Source organism: Passer domesticus, chromosome 16 (assembly GCF_036417665.1).
Source record: "Passer domesticus isolate bPasDom1 chromosome 16, bPasDom1.hap1, whole genome shotgun sequence".
NCBI lineage: Eukaryota > Metazoa > Chordata > Aves > Passeriformes > Passeridae > Passer > Passer domesticus.
This window is the reverse complement of record NC_087489.1, coordinates 4,471,288-4,485,037: the sequence shown is the minus strand read 5'-3', so window position 1 is coordinate 4,485,037 and position 13,750 is coordinate 4,471,288. Positions and strand designations below refer to the sequence as shown.

The 13,750-nt window shown below is 45.7% G+C and overlaps 1 long non-coding RNA gene across 2 annotated transcripts; it reads left to right on the top strand.

Moving 5' to 3' along the window:
* The first annotated feature begins 11,296 nt into the window (after positions 1-11,296).
* LOC135282327 (uncharacterized) lies at positions 11,297-13,360 on the top strand. Of its 2 annotated transcripts, none has more exons than XR_010348556.1 (3): positions 11,297-11,437; positions 12,341-12,449; positions 12,909-13,360. It is a non-coding gene; the product is annotated as an uncharacterized LOC135282327 (long non-coding RNA). The 2 variants fall into 2 exon arrangements; XR_010348555.1 differs by lacking the exon at positions 12,909-13,360 and adding an exon at positions 12,657-12,761.
* Positions 13,361-13,750: the final 390 nt, after the last annotated feature.

Genomic DNA, 13,750 nt, shown 5'->3' with positions numbered 1-13,750 from the left:
TCAAGTGATCAGGAGTAATTGTAAAATGGATCTAGCAAAGAAAAATAAACTTTAATTCATTAATGGGTGTGTTGATGGGTTTGGCTTCCGCTTTGTGGTTGAGATATGTCAACCTCTAGAGATGAAGTTCTTTGGCAAAAGGGAGGCAGAACCTCTTTTTCTGAATCAAAGCATTTTTTTTTAAACCACAAAAATAGCCAGTTCCTACCTCTTCTATCCAGTTTTTTTCTGTACAGATCAGGCTGCAGTAACACTCCCAAGCTCTCCCCACTTCTGCTCACTTGGGCTGAGCTGCTGCTAATTGCATCTCCTGCCCATGGCATCTCTATTAAAAAAAGTCCATCTCTAATGAAACAGTCTCAAGCCACAGTAATTGCATGTTAAAATTCATAGTCCTTGCTGCTGGATCCTGAGGTACCTCATTGAATTTCAGCACCATTCCCTGTGGCTGCCACTGGCAGGGAGGAGGCAGAGAGGGCTGATCCCACCCTGGGTGAGGAGATAAACCAGCCCCAGATCTCCTGGGGCTCCTCAGGCCCTGAGACCTCACCATGCAGGAGTCACACACCTGCTTTGCCTCTCTCTGCAGTAATAGTTCAATAAAAGAAAAGGCCCTGGCACATGACAGAGAGATGGGACTGCCACAAAGCTGAGGAAACAGTTCTTTGGGAGAAATGAAATGGAGAAACTGTCTCCAGTTCAAAGTCATTGTGGACACTGGAAGGCAGTTTCACTTTCATCCTCTGCTCCAAGACCTAAAATGACTTAAATGAGAAATGTAAGTTAAAAGAGAAGAATTTTTTTTTTCACTTTTAGGTTTTTGGTTTTTGTTTTTTGAACATAAATGTCATTTGAGTACAATGGATATGAAGAGCTGTAACATTGTCTTTCCCTCTCATCTACATTGAATAAAAGGAAAACGTAGGGATAGAGCCAAAGTATGATCTTAATGTATCCAGATGCAAAGCTGAAGTGAATCTCATACTATAAATCCAAGTGTTTCAGGTTCCCATTTGTGTAACAGAGATAAAAGTCGAACACAGAGGTTCTAAAAATCCTCCCAAACCATCCAAGGCTCAGTCAGACCCACATGCATAGTCCAAAATAAATTGAATTTACTGGAATAGGTCCAAGATTATGTCTAGAGTGATTCCAAGACTTTTCTCCAATTCAAATGAGCCCTATTACACATTGTGAATGTCTGCAGGAGAAACACAGCCTATTTCATAAAGCCTTATTATATATTTTAATGCACACAAGGTAAACATGAAAATGTCTCTTGGACATTTTTTAGCTTCAGTTTTTTAATTTAATTGTGCTCTTTGGTTACTTATGAAAAGTCTTCAGAAAAACAAAACAAAGCAAAACAATTTTGTGGTGCTTATTTTAGCTCCACAAGGGCTCTGCATCAGACTTTGAGCTTCACAGGGGTGTCTAAGTGACTTGGGTGAGTCTGATTAATTGCTGGAAGTGTAACAAGTCCCCAGGAGTCAAGTACACAGTTTGGGAAACAACTCCCATCTGCAGCAGCTGCTCATCCACCCCAAAACTGAAGTTGATTGAACTCTTTCCTTGCTTCATATGAGCTCCAGCATCAGATGGAGGCTTCACTTCTATGTTCCAATGGATGTCACAAAGCTGTGTGTGCTTTAACATCACCAGCCATCCCAGATCCCATCACCAGCCATCCCAGATCCCATCACCAGCCATCCCAGATCCCATCACCAAACATCCCAGAGCCCATCTCCAGCCATTCCAGATCCCATCACCAAATATCCCAGATCCCATCACCAGCCATCCCAGATCCCATCACCAGCCATCCCAAATCCCATCACCAGCCATCCCAGATCCTGTCACCAGACTCCCCAGATCACCCTAAACATAGCCCCTGCCACTCTACACTGGCTGATCCCACTGGTGCCATGAAATGTCTGGCTGAGATGGGAGATCTGTTCTCAAAGCCCTGTTAGGGACTCCCACACCAGCTACAAGCTGGTGAACAGGGTACAAATATTCTTTCACTGGGATGAGACACTTCTGGGCCAGCTGTTTAACCTTGCTCCCATCACCTCTCTGCAGCTTTTTCCTGAGTGCTGCACAGCATGGTGAGAACAAAGGTCAGTACAGAGAAAAAATCTGTCCTTCAAGCAAACAGGGTTTGCTGTAGACCTGTGCTTTGGAGCTCATGGATCAGTTCTGGGCTACAAAAAGAGGGAATTTAAATTTCTTCCAAGATTGGACAAAGACATAAAGAATAAAACCCAACTGGATTTGCTTGGGACAAGCAGCCTTGAGCAGGATCTGTGTCACACTGAGTCAGGGGGTCAGGCTGGCCCTGGTGTGCCCATGGACCAGCACAGATCTTACACCTGAATTGTGCAGCGCACAGAGAAAATCCTAGAGCAGAGATTTATGTCTCAGGGACGCACATTTCCCTTCACACAATGCAGAGAAAAATTCTGATCCTCCAGAGAGATGCAGAAACAAAATGCAAATTCCTCTAGCACCAGGACTGGGATATTAGAGCAAGGCAAATGTGTTAGGGTTGCTATTGTCAGGGCCCTAACAGGCTCCAATTGTCCTGCTGAACTTCTCCTGGGCCTCCAGCCCTTGCCAGGGGGCTGCATTTAAACTCAGACTGTTAATGTCTCTCCTTCCCTGGACAGGGCTCTGCATGTGCTAAGCCTGGCCTTGCTCCTTGCTGTGTTTGCCCAGCTTTGACTCTTCCTCCCCTCGTGTGGGCTCTCCTGGGATGTCTGCTGGCCCTGCTTGTCTTTCCCTGGTCCTGTGGCTCCCTTCAGCCTCTTGTGCAGGGCAGCCTGTCCTTCCTGCACCCCCAGATGTCTCCTCTGCTGTTCCCTGCTCCTCCTTTTGAGTCCCAGAATGGTTTGGGTTGCAGGCAAATTAAAGACGCTCCTGTTCCAAATCCCCTGCCATGGCAGGGACACTTCCCACTGTCCCAGGCTGCTCCAAACCCCATCCAGCCTGGCCTTGGGCACTGCCAGGGATGCAGGGGCAGCCCCAGCTGCTCTGGGCACCCTGTGCCAGTGTTTCCCAGGACAGAAAGCTGTGGAACTGTTACAGGAGGATGTGCAGAGCTGTGGAGGTTCAAATGCCAGGTAGGAAAACACCCCCAGACTCTGTTCCCTGTCCACACACAGGGCAGGATGTCCCCCTGGGTGAGGATCTCCACAAAGGCAGCACAGAAAGCAGGCAGGAGCTGTAACTGCTCTCCAAACTCCAGCTGAGAAAGTGGCATTTCAGCTGAGATCTGACTGGGATGTTAACACATTTCTGGCACTGAGCTGAGCACTGGGTGACACTTCTGTGTCTCGGCACTGGTGAAGGCTGGTGACCTTTTAACAAGTTCCCTATTTAGCATTGCATAGACAGGTCTCAAATGCAAACTGTTACCTTTCCCTTTGAGGTGCAGACTTACAGTTCCAGGGCTCTGACAAACATCTGCTTCACTTTGCATTTTCAATTCTGGCTTAGATGATGGGAACTCTTGTAAAAGAAAGAGAAAAACAGCAAGAGTCCCCATTATTTACCAGTGGAGAGGTATAAATCGCAGAGCCAGAGCCCTGCTCCTGTGATTACACTTTATGGGTCATTACTGTAACTGGCTTGTGCTGCTCTTCTTTTAGCATACAAATGGCACCACTTTATTTCCTGGAGGTGGGATTGATTCCCCTCCCAAGGGGTCCCCATTGAACCCAGCATTATTTACACTGAGCATGGAAAGAGGTGTTATTTCTTCAGTCATGGAAACCCTTTTTTTTAAGGCTTAGCTCTGTTTTCTCTGTTGCTGAGCCCCCTCACAGGCTGATAACTATTGTGGCACTGTAAGTTCCAGCAGGAGCTTAAAGGTTTGTGGAGGTAAGGGAGTTAAAGATCACTGTGCATATGTCTGCTTATTTATATCAAAGTGGTACTAAGAGTTTTGTAAGAGTGTTTCAAAGTATGTTGTCAATGTAAAGAGCTGTTATAAAAAGCAAGGTATCTTTCAGCCACTGTAAAAAAATCTGAGCAAATTCAAGTCCTGCAATTTGAACTTTTTGTCTTTGCAAGAGATTGGGAACCTCTGGGTCTGCTTCTGCTGCCAGGGAGAGGCTGTGCCATGGCATTTTGGGGATGGAGCCTCTCTGATCAGCAGGTCCTGGGGTGTTTTCAGATGCAGCTCAGGGTTTTGTGTGCTCCTGCTGGGACTACACCTGGATGTGCCAGCCCAGATATTCAGGGGGAAGGTGCTGTGACAGCTTTGCAGAGATCTTTGCTTAGGATTTTTAAAATTTTGCACTCCTTCAGCTTGGCACGGTGCTGCACACTTGGTGTTCTTGAGTTTACTGGGGGAATGCACTCACCTCCAGCTACCTGAAACCATCCATACATGGCATCAGATTCCTATAGTGACAGGTTACCTAACAGATCTGTGCAGGTGTTCAGCATATGGAGGTCTCCTCCCTGTTTCCAGAAAGAGTAGATTGAGCAGCTTCTGAAGTCCTGTACTGCAAATTTTGTGTCTGACTTTTACAAGTCACATCTAAAGAGCAGAACTTTGTTGGTAGTGCCTTGCACAGTACAGCCCAGCTGAAGATGGCTTAAGGTCTTCCCAGATTGTTTTTTTCTATGTGAAACACTGGCAGATAAGAGAAATAAGAAGATAAGTTACAGGAGGAATGAGATGAGCGGGAGGGAGGCTGCAGGAGAGGAAAGAGGGATGGCTTGGTCTGCAGCTGCATCAGTTCTGACACAACTTTTATCCTTTTTCACCACTCCACAAGTGGCATGCCAAGTGCTGCAAATACAAATATTCATTTTTCTTCCTGTAATAAAACTGTCACTGAAGAAAACATCAGGCAAAAGCTCTGCTGCTTTCCAGATGGAGAAGCAGCTCCATGGTGTGAGCCTTGTCCTGAGAATGAAGTGCTAACGATGGGGTTTGGGGGTTTGCTGTGTGGGTTTTTTGGTTTGTGGGGTTTGTTTCTGCTCTGGAGGCAGCAATACCCTGCCCATACACAGAGGGGAAGGACAGCAATGTGATGCTGGCTGAAAGTGAGTGAAGCTGCAGAAGCTGCTGCTCCAGCAGCAGACAGCAAAACAAACTGAGGGCATTGGGGGCATAAAGTTGTCAAATAATTGCCATGTTGGAATGTTGCATAGCAACAATAAAGATTATCTGTGTTTTTATAGTCAGAGTGGGCATAATAGACCAGCCTGGCCTGCTGTCCCATCAGAAAAGGATTGAATCCAAACCCCTGAAGCCAGTGGGCACAATAGAGCCAAACATTTAATGTTGTTTACTTGGTGTGGTCTTCTGTGTTTGCTGTCAATGATTCCAATTGATCCTGCTTAAAAGCCTATCCTTGATAAAGGTGTTAAATTAAAACAGTTCTCTATAACTGATGGATCCTTTTAACCTTCTTTGGCAAGGAGCTGAATCTTCCTCCACATCCCTTCCTGGCTCAGAACAGAGCTTTATTAATACATTTTATTTCTGAGGTGCAGGTTCACGTGGCCATGACAGCACCTTCTTCACCCCCACCTTTCATTTGGATTTCCCCCTGCCTTTGCCTGTGATTCTCTGAGGAAATCTCTCCTCCTTCTGCCTGGTCAGGTCTAAAAGAGCAGCAGTTAGAAATAATGTTAATTGCTAAACTGCTTCAATCAAAAGCAGCAGTGGAACAGGTCCCACACTGCTCTCACCCTCCTGCATCACAAGCTCCCTGTCCCATGTTTGTCACAGCAAATATTGACTATTTTGATTGTTATTTAACCACATGCTTGTGCTTTGGCATGAGGTGTCTTGCATCCTTCTGGGTACCTGCAAACTGCATGGGCTCAAAGGCATTTTCTGTGGCCTTTTTCTCCATTGCAATTAGAGGGTCAAGGTCAAACAGTCACACAACAGAATTGCTCTCTGCTTCTTTGCTGTGATCTTTTTCTGCCTCAGCTGGAGATGGCTTTCATGTGACCTGGAACTACTCCAGAGCTCAAAAAAAATAATAATAAACCACAAAAAACCCAACCTACAATCATCAACACACACACAGAGTTTTAAAGGCATTGCACATTATTTTGTTGGACATGGACTTCTGCCCCCTGTTGTGAAGGTCAAAAATAAAAGCTGTTTTTTTCTCTCCAAGTGTCACTCTCGCAAAAGTGAACTCTGGCAGCCTTGGAAAGGAAAAGTCAGCTTATCTGGCCCAGGTGATGTCAGTTTGGGCTTTCTCAGGTGTGCACACCTTGGCTGAGAGCCCTGCCTGTGCTTGCCCTGGCAATCAGCAATCCCAGTGGGAGCACATCCCTCGTTCCTGCTGCAGCTCTGGCTGCCAGCAGCAGCCCCAGCTCACGCCAGGCTTTGAGCTCTGCACACACCTGCCCTCCAAGGGCTCTTTGGAGACCTCCCTCAGCTGCTTTTATGAGCCCACACATTGATTTGGGTTCACAAGCAGCTCAGATGGACTCGTGGCTTTCGGTCCAAAAGCTCGAATTTCTACAGCCTGCTGCAAATCTTTTTTGTGTTGGACCAGGTGGGGTTAATGACACCCTAGACAAAACCATCTAGGCTTTTTTTATTCTTCCTACCCCAAGCTGAAGGATGCTCAAATACTTCATTCGTTTTACTGCTGGAATCCTTCTAATTTCCAGCCTAAACTTACTCACCCCCAAGGCATCATTTCTCATTTGTTCTTCTGTCATGGTTATATTTTATATCTGCAGCAAGGACAAATTGCAGATTTAAATAGCAGGGATGCTGCAAAGTTTTGCCTGAGTACAGATGGAACAACTTTCTTGCAATAATTACATAGTAGTTACTGTTCTCATCTGATTAGCTGGAAATATACTGATTTTTCTCCTCCTGTACTTCCCATAAAAGTTCCTTTTCATCAACAGTTTATACAAATGTTACTCTGTAGGGGGTTGCTGCAGTTGCTGTAGATTTAAAAAACCATAATATCTTGTTTTTAAATAGGTCTGATCATTTGTACTACTATTACTCCCTTTATGACATCCTGGAAAGGAAACAGCAGAGGAGGGTGTGGAGATCCATAAAGCTGTAGGAGGGAGGGTGGATTGACATTGATTTCTTACTATTTCCCCCCATTCCATGAGTGCCTGGAAATTAATATGAGGGTTTCTAAGTACACAGAATTTGTCTCCAATTCAGCTGGAGGCAGTCTGGAGCTGGGAGGGGAAGGTGTCACACAAGTTTTCTCAGTTGTCTCTGCCCTGGGCACACCCCAGGTGAGTTATGTCACCTCTGGGGAGCTTGGGCAGAAGCACAGCAGGGCTGCAGTGGACTTTGTGACCCTGGTCCACAAGAGCCTCAATAAAATTGACACAGTTCATTCCCCTTCCAAATGTTCAATGAGCATCTGTGCTTTATTGCATTAATATATCTTAGCTCTCACTTATTCCTGCCTGTAGCTTGCCTGCAAGGGAGGCAAACCCTTGATTTTAAGGAATGTTGTAAAACCAGAAGACTTACAGAGGCAGATGGGGAAATGTTTAAATGCTCTGAAGCATCTCCATTGATTTCAGTAGCAGTCAGCTTTGTAAAAGTACCCAATTTAAAGATGTAAATAAATAATTTCCACAGTGTGAGTCACTGCTGTTATATGTATTGAAATTCTAACTAGAGTAACTTCTTCTCTCTAACCACTTAAAAGCATTTAAAAGTACCAGAGAGCTATTGTTTGTGCCATCATAGGAAAAAACCTGAAGAAAATGGAGTTTGCTGAACCCACTCCAAGGTTAAATCTTCCCAGCAGTGTGCAATTATTCCAACCTTGTTTCCGAATACTCTTGATTTGAAAATGTCAGGAAATCACTTTTCTCCCCAGTACAAGTCTGTTCCAGGTATCTGCTGTCAAGCAGAGCCCTGTGAAAATGCCATCCCTCCTATCCCACCTTTGACGTCAGCACGTCGCTGCTGGATGTGTTTCCTCACTGCCTGATGTTACCTTGAATTTGAGCAGAAAGCCCACAAGAATAAAAAGGAGAGAAGTGTTAATGCTCAGCCAAACATATGGAGAGACATGGAAGTGACTCTCCTAGGTACATCTGTTCAGCTTGGTGTTCAGGAAAGGAAAAAAAAGGATGGTGAAGCAAGGGTTTATGTATTGAAGGGTTTTGTTTTTGGGCTTTCTCATTGCTTCTTTAGCCAAGTCTTCCTCTCTGTAGCAGTGAGAAAGGAAGGTGACTCAGCCTTCTACTCTCTCTGGGTAAAATAAGATAAAATAATGTTCTCTCTGTGAAGGGAGCTGTGTTCCAGGAGAGTCTTGCTGGATTCTAGAAGCTCCTTGCTTTTGCTGGATGAAAATGAGCTCAGTCCCAGGTCTGGGTTTGTAAATGGGAAAGTCCAGCTTTGATACAGGTGGGGTAGGAAAGTCTGTGCTTGTGAGACTCTGCTGCTTCACAGACGCCTGGGGAGGTCTGGGGAGTGTTCAAAGCACAGCATTGGGCAGCTGGGAGCTGTGTGAGTAAAGGCTGCCAGTAGAAAATATGTTGGGGGGCTTTTAATAAAGAATTGCCAGACTGGGGCAAAGGATGGAGCAGTGTAATTAACACATAAAGGCTGCTGAGCGAGCCAGTGTACAAAGGATGAGGGAGGCTCAGGTGAGTGACAAAAGGTACTTGTCCACTCTGCACTGGCCTGTCCCTGGCTAGGTAATGTGAATTAATAGAAAACGGAGAGTTTAACTCTGGAAATTGTTGTACAGGTTCCTTTCTCATTGAAAGAATGGAGAATAATTTCAGAAAAATCCTTCGGGAATCTAGAGCTGGTATTTTTTGGGTCATTTTGACTTTTCAGCCAGTATCCATGGCATATTTGTGATACAGGAAAAAAAAAAAAAGAAAAGTGATAGTGTGGTATAGCAGGAGGGGTTTTCTCTGGGAAGTTTATGGATTCAGTTTAGAGGTATTGATCTGCCCAGGAAATGCTGAAATCTCTGAGTTTCTTCCTGAAGTCAGGAGATCTGGTATCTAAAATAGCACTTTTTCCCCTGATATTTGCAGTATATTTTTTGACTCACAGAACCATTTGCATTTTAAGGAGTTGTTCCCTGAGCCCAGATATCAGCCAGTTTGAATATGTACAAGAGCCACAATGCACAATTTTGCTGGCCCAGCACTCCCCATTAAAAGACTCTTTTGTCCTCTTTTAAACAAACAGCTTAAGCTGAAATTTTACTGTGCTGGGTACCTGTCTTAGTCTGTCTCTTTTCTGAAGGACTCAGCAAAAGTGTCTCAGCTGTTTCTGTGAATAGGGCTATGGAAAAAGGAGTATTTTTGAAGTGCTAAGGATGTCTTCTGTTGCTGGATGAAGGATGGGAGTTGGTACACTGGAATAAGGTCTTGAAGTTTCAGAAGGTTTTCCACAGCAGACACCTGCTAAGAAGCATTGGGAATGGGGCAAGTGGCAAGGGGACAACTTGGGGCAGAACTCCACAGTGATGGAAGTTTTCATTAGGGAAACGAGGTTTATTTTTAGCACTTCTGTTGGGCTGAATCCAGCAAGCCAGATGATGCTGCTTGTGATAAGCAAATGTGTTTGAACTGGCTTCAGCAAACCCATATGTACAGCTGAGGAGTTACGTTCCTCTTAAGTAAACTCTCCTGATGTGAACTTCCAGTCTGAAAAAGTGGTTTAGCTGTAGGACTTTCTTACTGAGCACATCTGCTTGGTAATTTTTGCAGCAGCACATCTGCCATTGAATTTAGCACAACCTGCAGAGCTCTGCGAGATAAGAAGAAAGAGGATGGGTCAGCTTCTGGCTTGGAGAACAAACTCAGGACAAGTTGTGACTTGAAGCTCCCCAAAAGACCAGCACTTTTGACATTTTGCAGCTGGCAGGTTTGGCTGAGCAGCACTTTGTAGGGAGAGAGCTGAGCCAGGATCTGAGCTTAGGGACACTGCTGGAGGAAGATCCTGCAGCTTTGGAGCAAAGGAGCAGTCTGCTTTGATCTGGCCCCATTTCTCATGTGCTGCTGTTGGTTTTCTGTAAGAAACTTCTTAAAGAAATAAAACCAACACAAAACCAATAAATCTCAATTAAGAAACCTCCTTGTGTTGCCGCCACAACTAGTACCAGCTTTCAAATTTTGCCTCTTCCTGCCAACTCCTTGCTCATTTCTTGCTTCTAACCTCAGTCCTACCCTGGGTTGCTAACATGTTTGCTTTCAATATTCCTCATTATTTTGTTTCTTGTGGCAGCAGTTGCTGCTCTGCCAAGGCCAGAGCATTACTGGCACATTGTGAGATTGTGCCTACAGCAGGTCACTGACAACCCGAACTCACAACAGTGCCCATCCTGCTAGTTTTCATTTGTGTTTTATTTGTGCTTTTGCTCTTTCTGTTCTGTAGATCTCCCAGTTCCATGGTTAGTCACTTTCTGCTTCATTTCTACACCTCCCATTTCCATTGTCCCTTCTGGTCAGTTGGTTGGACCACCTTCTCCATCCTCCTTATTCCAGCTTGGCTGCCCCGTTGCCTCTCTCCATTTGTCTGTGGTGTCACCCCCCTGTGCTAGTGTCCTGTGTCTGCTGTCACACTGCAATGACAGCCTGTGCTACAGCTTTATGGCCAGGCCCTCAACTTCCTTTTGCCATGGTTTCTGGTCCCACAGCCTGGGGCACCACACACCTGGAGATCAAGTGCTCCAGGCGTGTGTACAGTGTTCTGTGTGCTCCAGAAAGTGCAGGAATAACCTGTAGGACTTAGCCCTGTTTGTTTGGCCAGCTTGTGACCGTTCTCCACCGTTCTGAGATGCTGCAGTACATGCTCCTTCACTGGACCACTGCAGATCTAAATGTGAGGCCCTGTTTTGGCTGTCCAGCTCTCTCCAGTGTCCCTGGGCTGCTCCCTTCACTCCCCTTACCCTCTAACCTCTTCTACAGCACAGTTGTTGGAATTAGACAGAGGAAGAGGGAGATGGAAGGTGCCATTAGACACAGGAGGAAGAAGATGAGAGCTGCAGGGGGGTCCTTGGGACAGAGCTGGTGGCACTGGGGCCAGCAGCGGGCTCTGTTTGTGCAGAGATCTCAGCAGGTTCCTTGTGGAGCTGTTCCCTCTGCTGTCCTTTCCCAGCTGTGCACACACCCCCTTGCAAGTGCTCCTGTGTCATTGTTTACTGCTTAGCCAGGGATCAGGAAGTATTTCTCTCCTCCTTGGCTAGAGTCAGCCCTCAGTGACATAATGACCAGCCAGTGTGAAACTGTTAAAATTACCTCATAAATAACTCCTAATGCCCAGAGAACCAGGAGCTGCTGTTGCTCATAGATAAATTATTCACTGCCATTATGGAACATTAAACCATGGCTCATATGGAGGTCTCCATAGGGGCTTCATTAAACACCAGAGGTTTCCTATAGATTTAACCATCAGGGAGCTGCTCATCTCTTGCTGGTTGTCAGCCCTCCTGTGTTAGAGGTAATGCACTTTTGCACGGGAGTATGGGGATGTTAATGGCCAGGAAAATGTCTCCTAATGGGAGGAAAAAAAAAGAAATTCTCCATGTTGTTAACACGGAGTGGCAGAATGCTGTTTGTAGCAAGGTTTTTGATCTTTGCACTTTGGGAGTTGGTTGGGTTTTTTTTTTCACATGAAGACATTAAGTGTAAGTGGAAATTGTCCTCTTCCAGTCAGGAGCCAGCAAAAGGACAACACTCCAGACTTGTCTGCCCTGCCAGGAGTGGATCTTTCCAAATCTCTGCAGTTAGCTTGGCTGGGAGGGAGGTTCTGCAGCACATTGTGGTGGCCTTGGCAGTGCTGGTTAATGATTGGACTCAATGATCTTGGAGCTGTTTTCCAACCTCAGTGCTTCCATAATGGAATGGCTGTGTGCTGCCTGTGATGGAGGCACCATAGGCCTGTCTGCCTGTGCTACTCCCCCAGCCCCACACTGCCTGGACAGGCACCCTCTGACAAGACTCATCCTCATCCTCATCCTCATCCTCATCCTCATCCTCATCCTCATCCTCATCCTCATCCTCATCCTCATCCTCATCCTCACTGCTGTGTGACCACAGCCATCACCTGTGCCACAGGAGCACCCAAACTCCCTGGGATGACCTGGCTGAGCCCACACATGGTTTAAATCACCTTTTGCAGACTCTCCATCCATTGTGGGCTCCATGAAACAGTGGGGCTGGGATGGTGGAAAAGGAAACCCAACATTTCTAGGTGTGATTTCATATTCACACCTCTGATTAATGCTTCATGGCAAGGATGGTCTTTGCACCAAAGGGGTGTGGAGCACCCTCAGGTCCCCAGGCCACGGCAGAGTCTTGCAGCTTCCACCATGAGTGGTTCATGTGCATTTGTTCTCCCAAGACTCTCTTGCAGCCAAGGCCAGAAGAGCAGGCGGTGCCTTCTCAAGGTTTTGGAAAGCCTAATGACCACCATGGAAATATTTATAGCTTCCTCTTCCAGGAAACTGTTGGTAAGTAATTACCACAAGCATTGCTCTAATTGTTCCTACAGTGTGTTTCCCCGTTTTTTGGTAATCTTGCCTATTGCTACTGCACTATAATCTATTTTAATATTGAAATATTTAAATCACAATTTATTTCTTAATACATTCAGCTTTGTGTTATGTCCAAGACCTGTCCTTTTTGGCAGTCTGGTGAAATTGTACTTATTCTCAAAGCTGTTTCAGCTGTCATTCACATGCAATTAATGTGACTACACCACGGATTACTCTGCTGACATTAATTAGAGGTGTGAACAGGAAATCACACCCAGCAATGCTGCCTGTTGGGTTTCCTGTTCCACCATCCCAGCCCCACTGTTTCAGCTGGGCAGTGGGTGGACAACTGTGAAGCAGCCATGTCAAAGTGGACTCGCTGTGGCTCAGGGGATGCTGCTTCCATGGCAAAACTCTGGGTTTTCTTCTGTGCAGTGGGATTTGCACTGGCTTTTCGACCAAATCAGTGGTCTGGTGGCTCTTCAGGGCTTCTCTGCCATGGCTCCAGCCACTGCTTACCTCAAATGAGCTGAAAGGGTCCATGTGTCAAGGTGGGAGTGCTCAGTGATGCACACTCATCCCTGTCTGCTGCCTGGCCTGAGCAGCATCTGGCTGAAAGTGCCCCAGCTCCCTCCTGGAAAGCAGAAAGGGAGATGAACCAGGAGGAAAAGAAGCAAAAATTTGAACAGGACAAGGATGGGCAGCGCTTATAAGTTTTGTGTTTGAAGCACAGCTTGAGTCTCCTTCTGGAATCATCACTTAGTTTCACTGATTATACAGAGCAATGCAGCCTCTGACATTAGGAGACTAAATTAGGTAAGGTGATTACTCCTTTAAACTCAAATCAGGTGCTAATCCTTCAGGCATCCTGATCTTTCTGGCTTCTCTTCCATTCCATCCTCAAAGTACAAATTAAAAAGGTGAACTATTACAACTTAAATGTTGTTCAGAACTGTGATTATTTTTCTGACCCCCATTTCTCCCTCAGCAGGATAGAAATGATGCTCACTGAGGCTGCAGCAAACCCAACCCTTTACCATGATTTAAAAAAAAAAGAAGAGATCTGAAGGGAGAAGATAGAGGGGTAAATAATTAACTGTGCTACTGAATGATCAAGAATTTTAATCCTTTACCTGCAGCTGCGCTGTGTTTTGCTGATATGGGGTGGAGAATAAGATTCAGTTTAGGCAGCGCCTGAGCCTCCCAAATGTCCCAAATGTCCTGCCTGAGTTTTGTCCTCCAGGGTTTGGCCTGGTCAGATCCTTCTAGGATGAAAA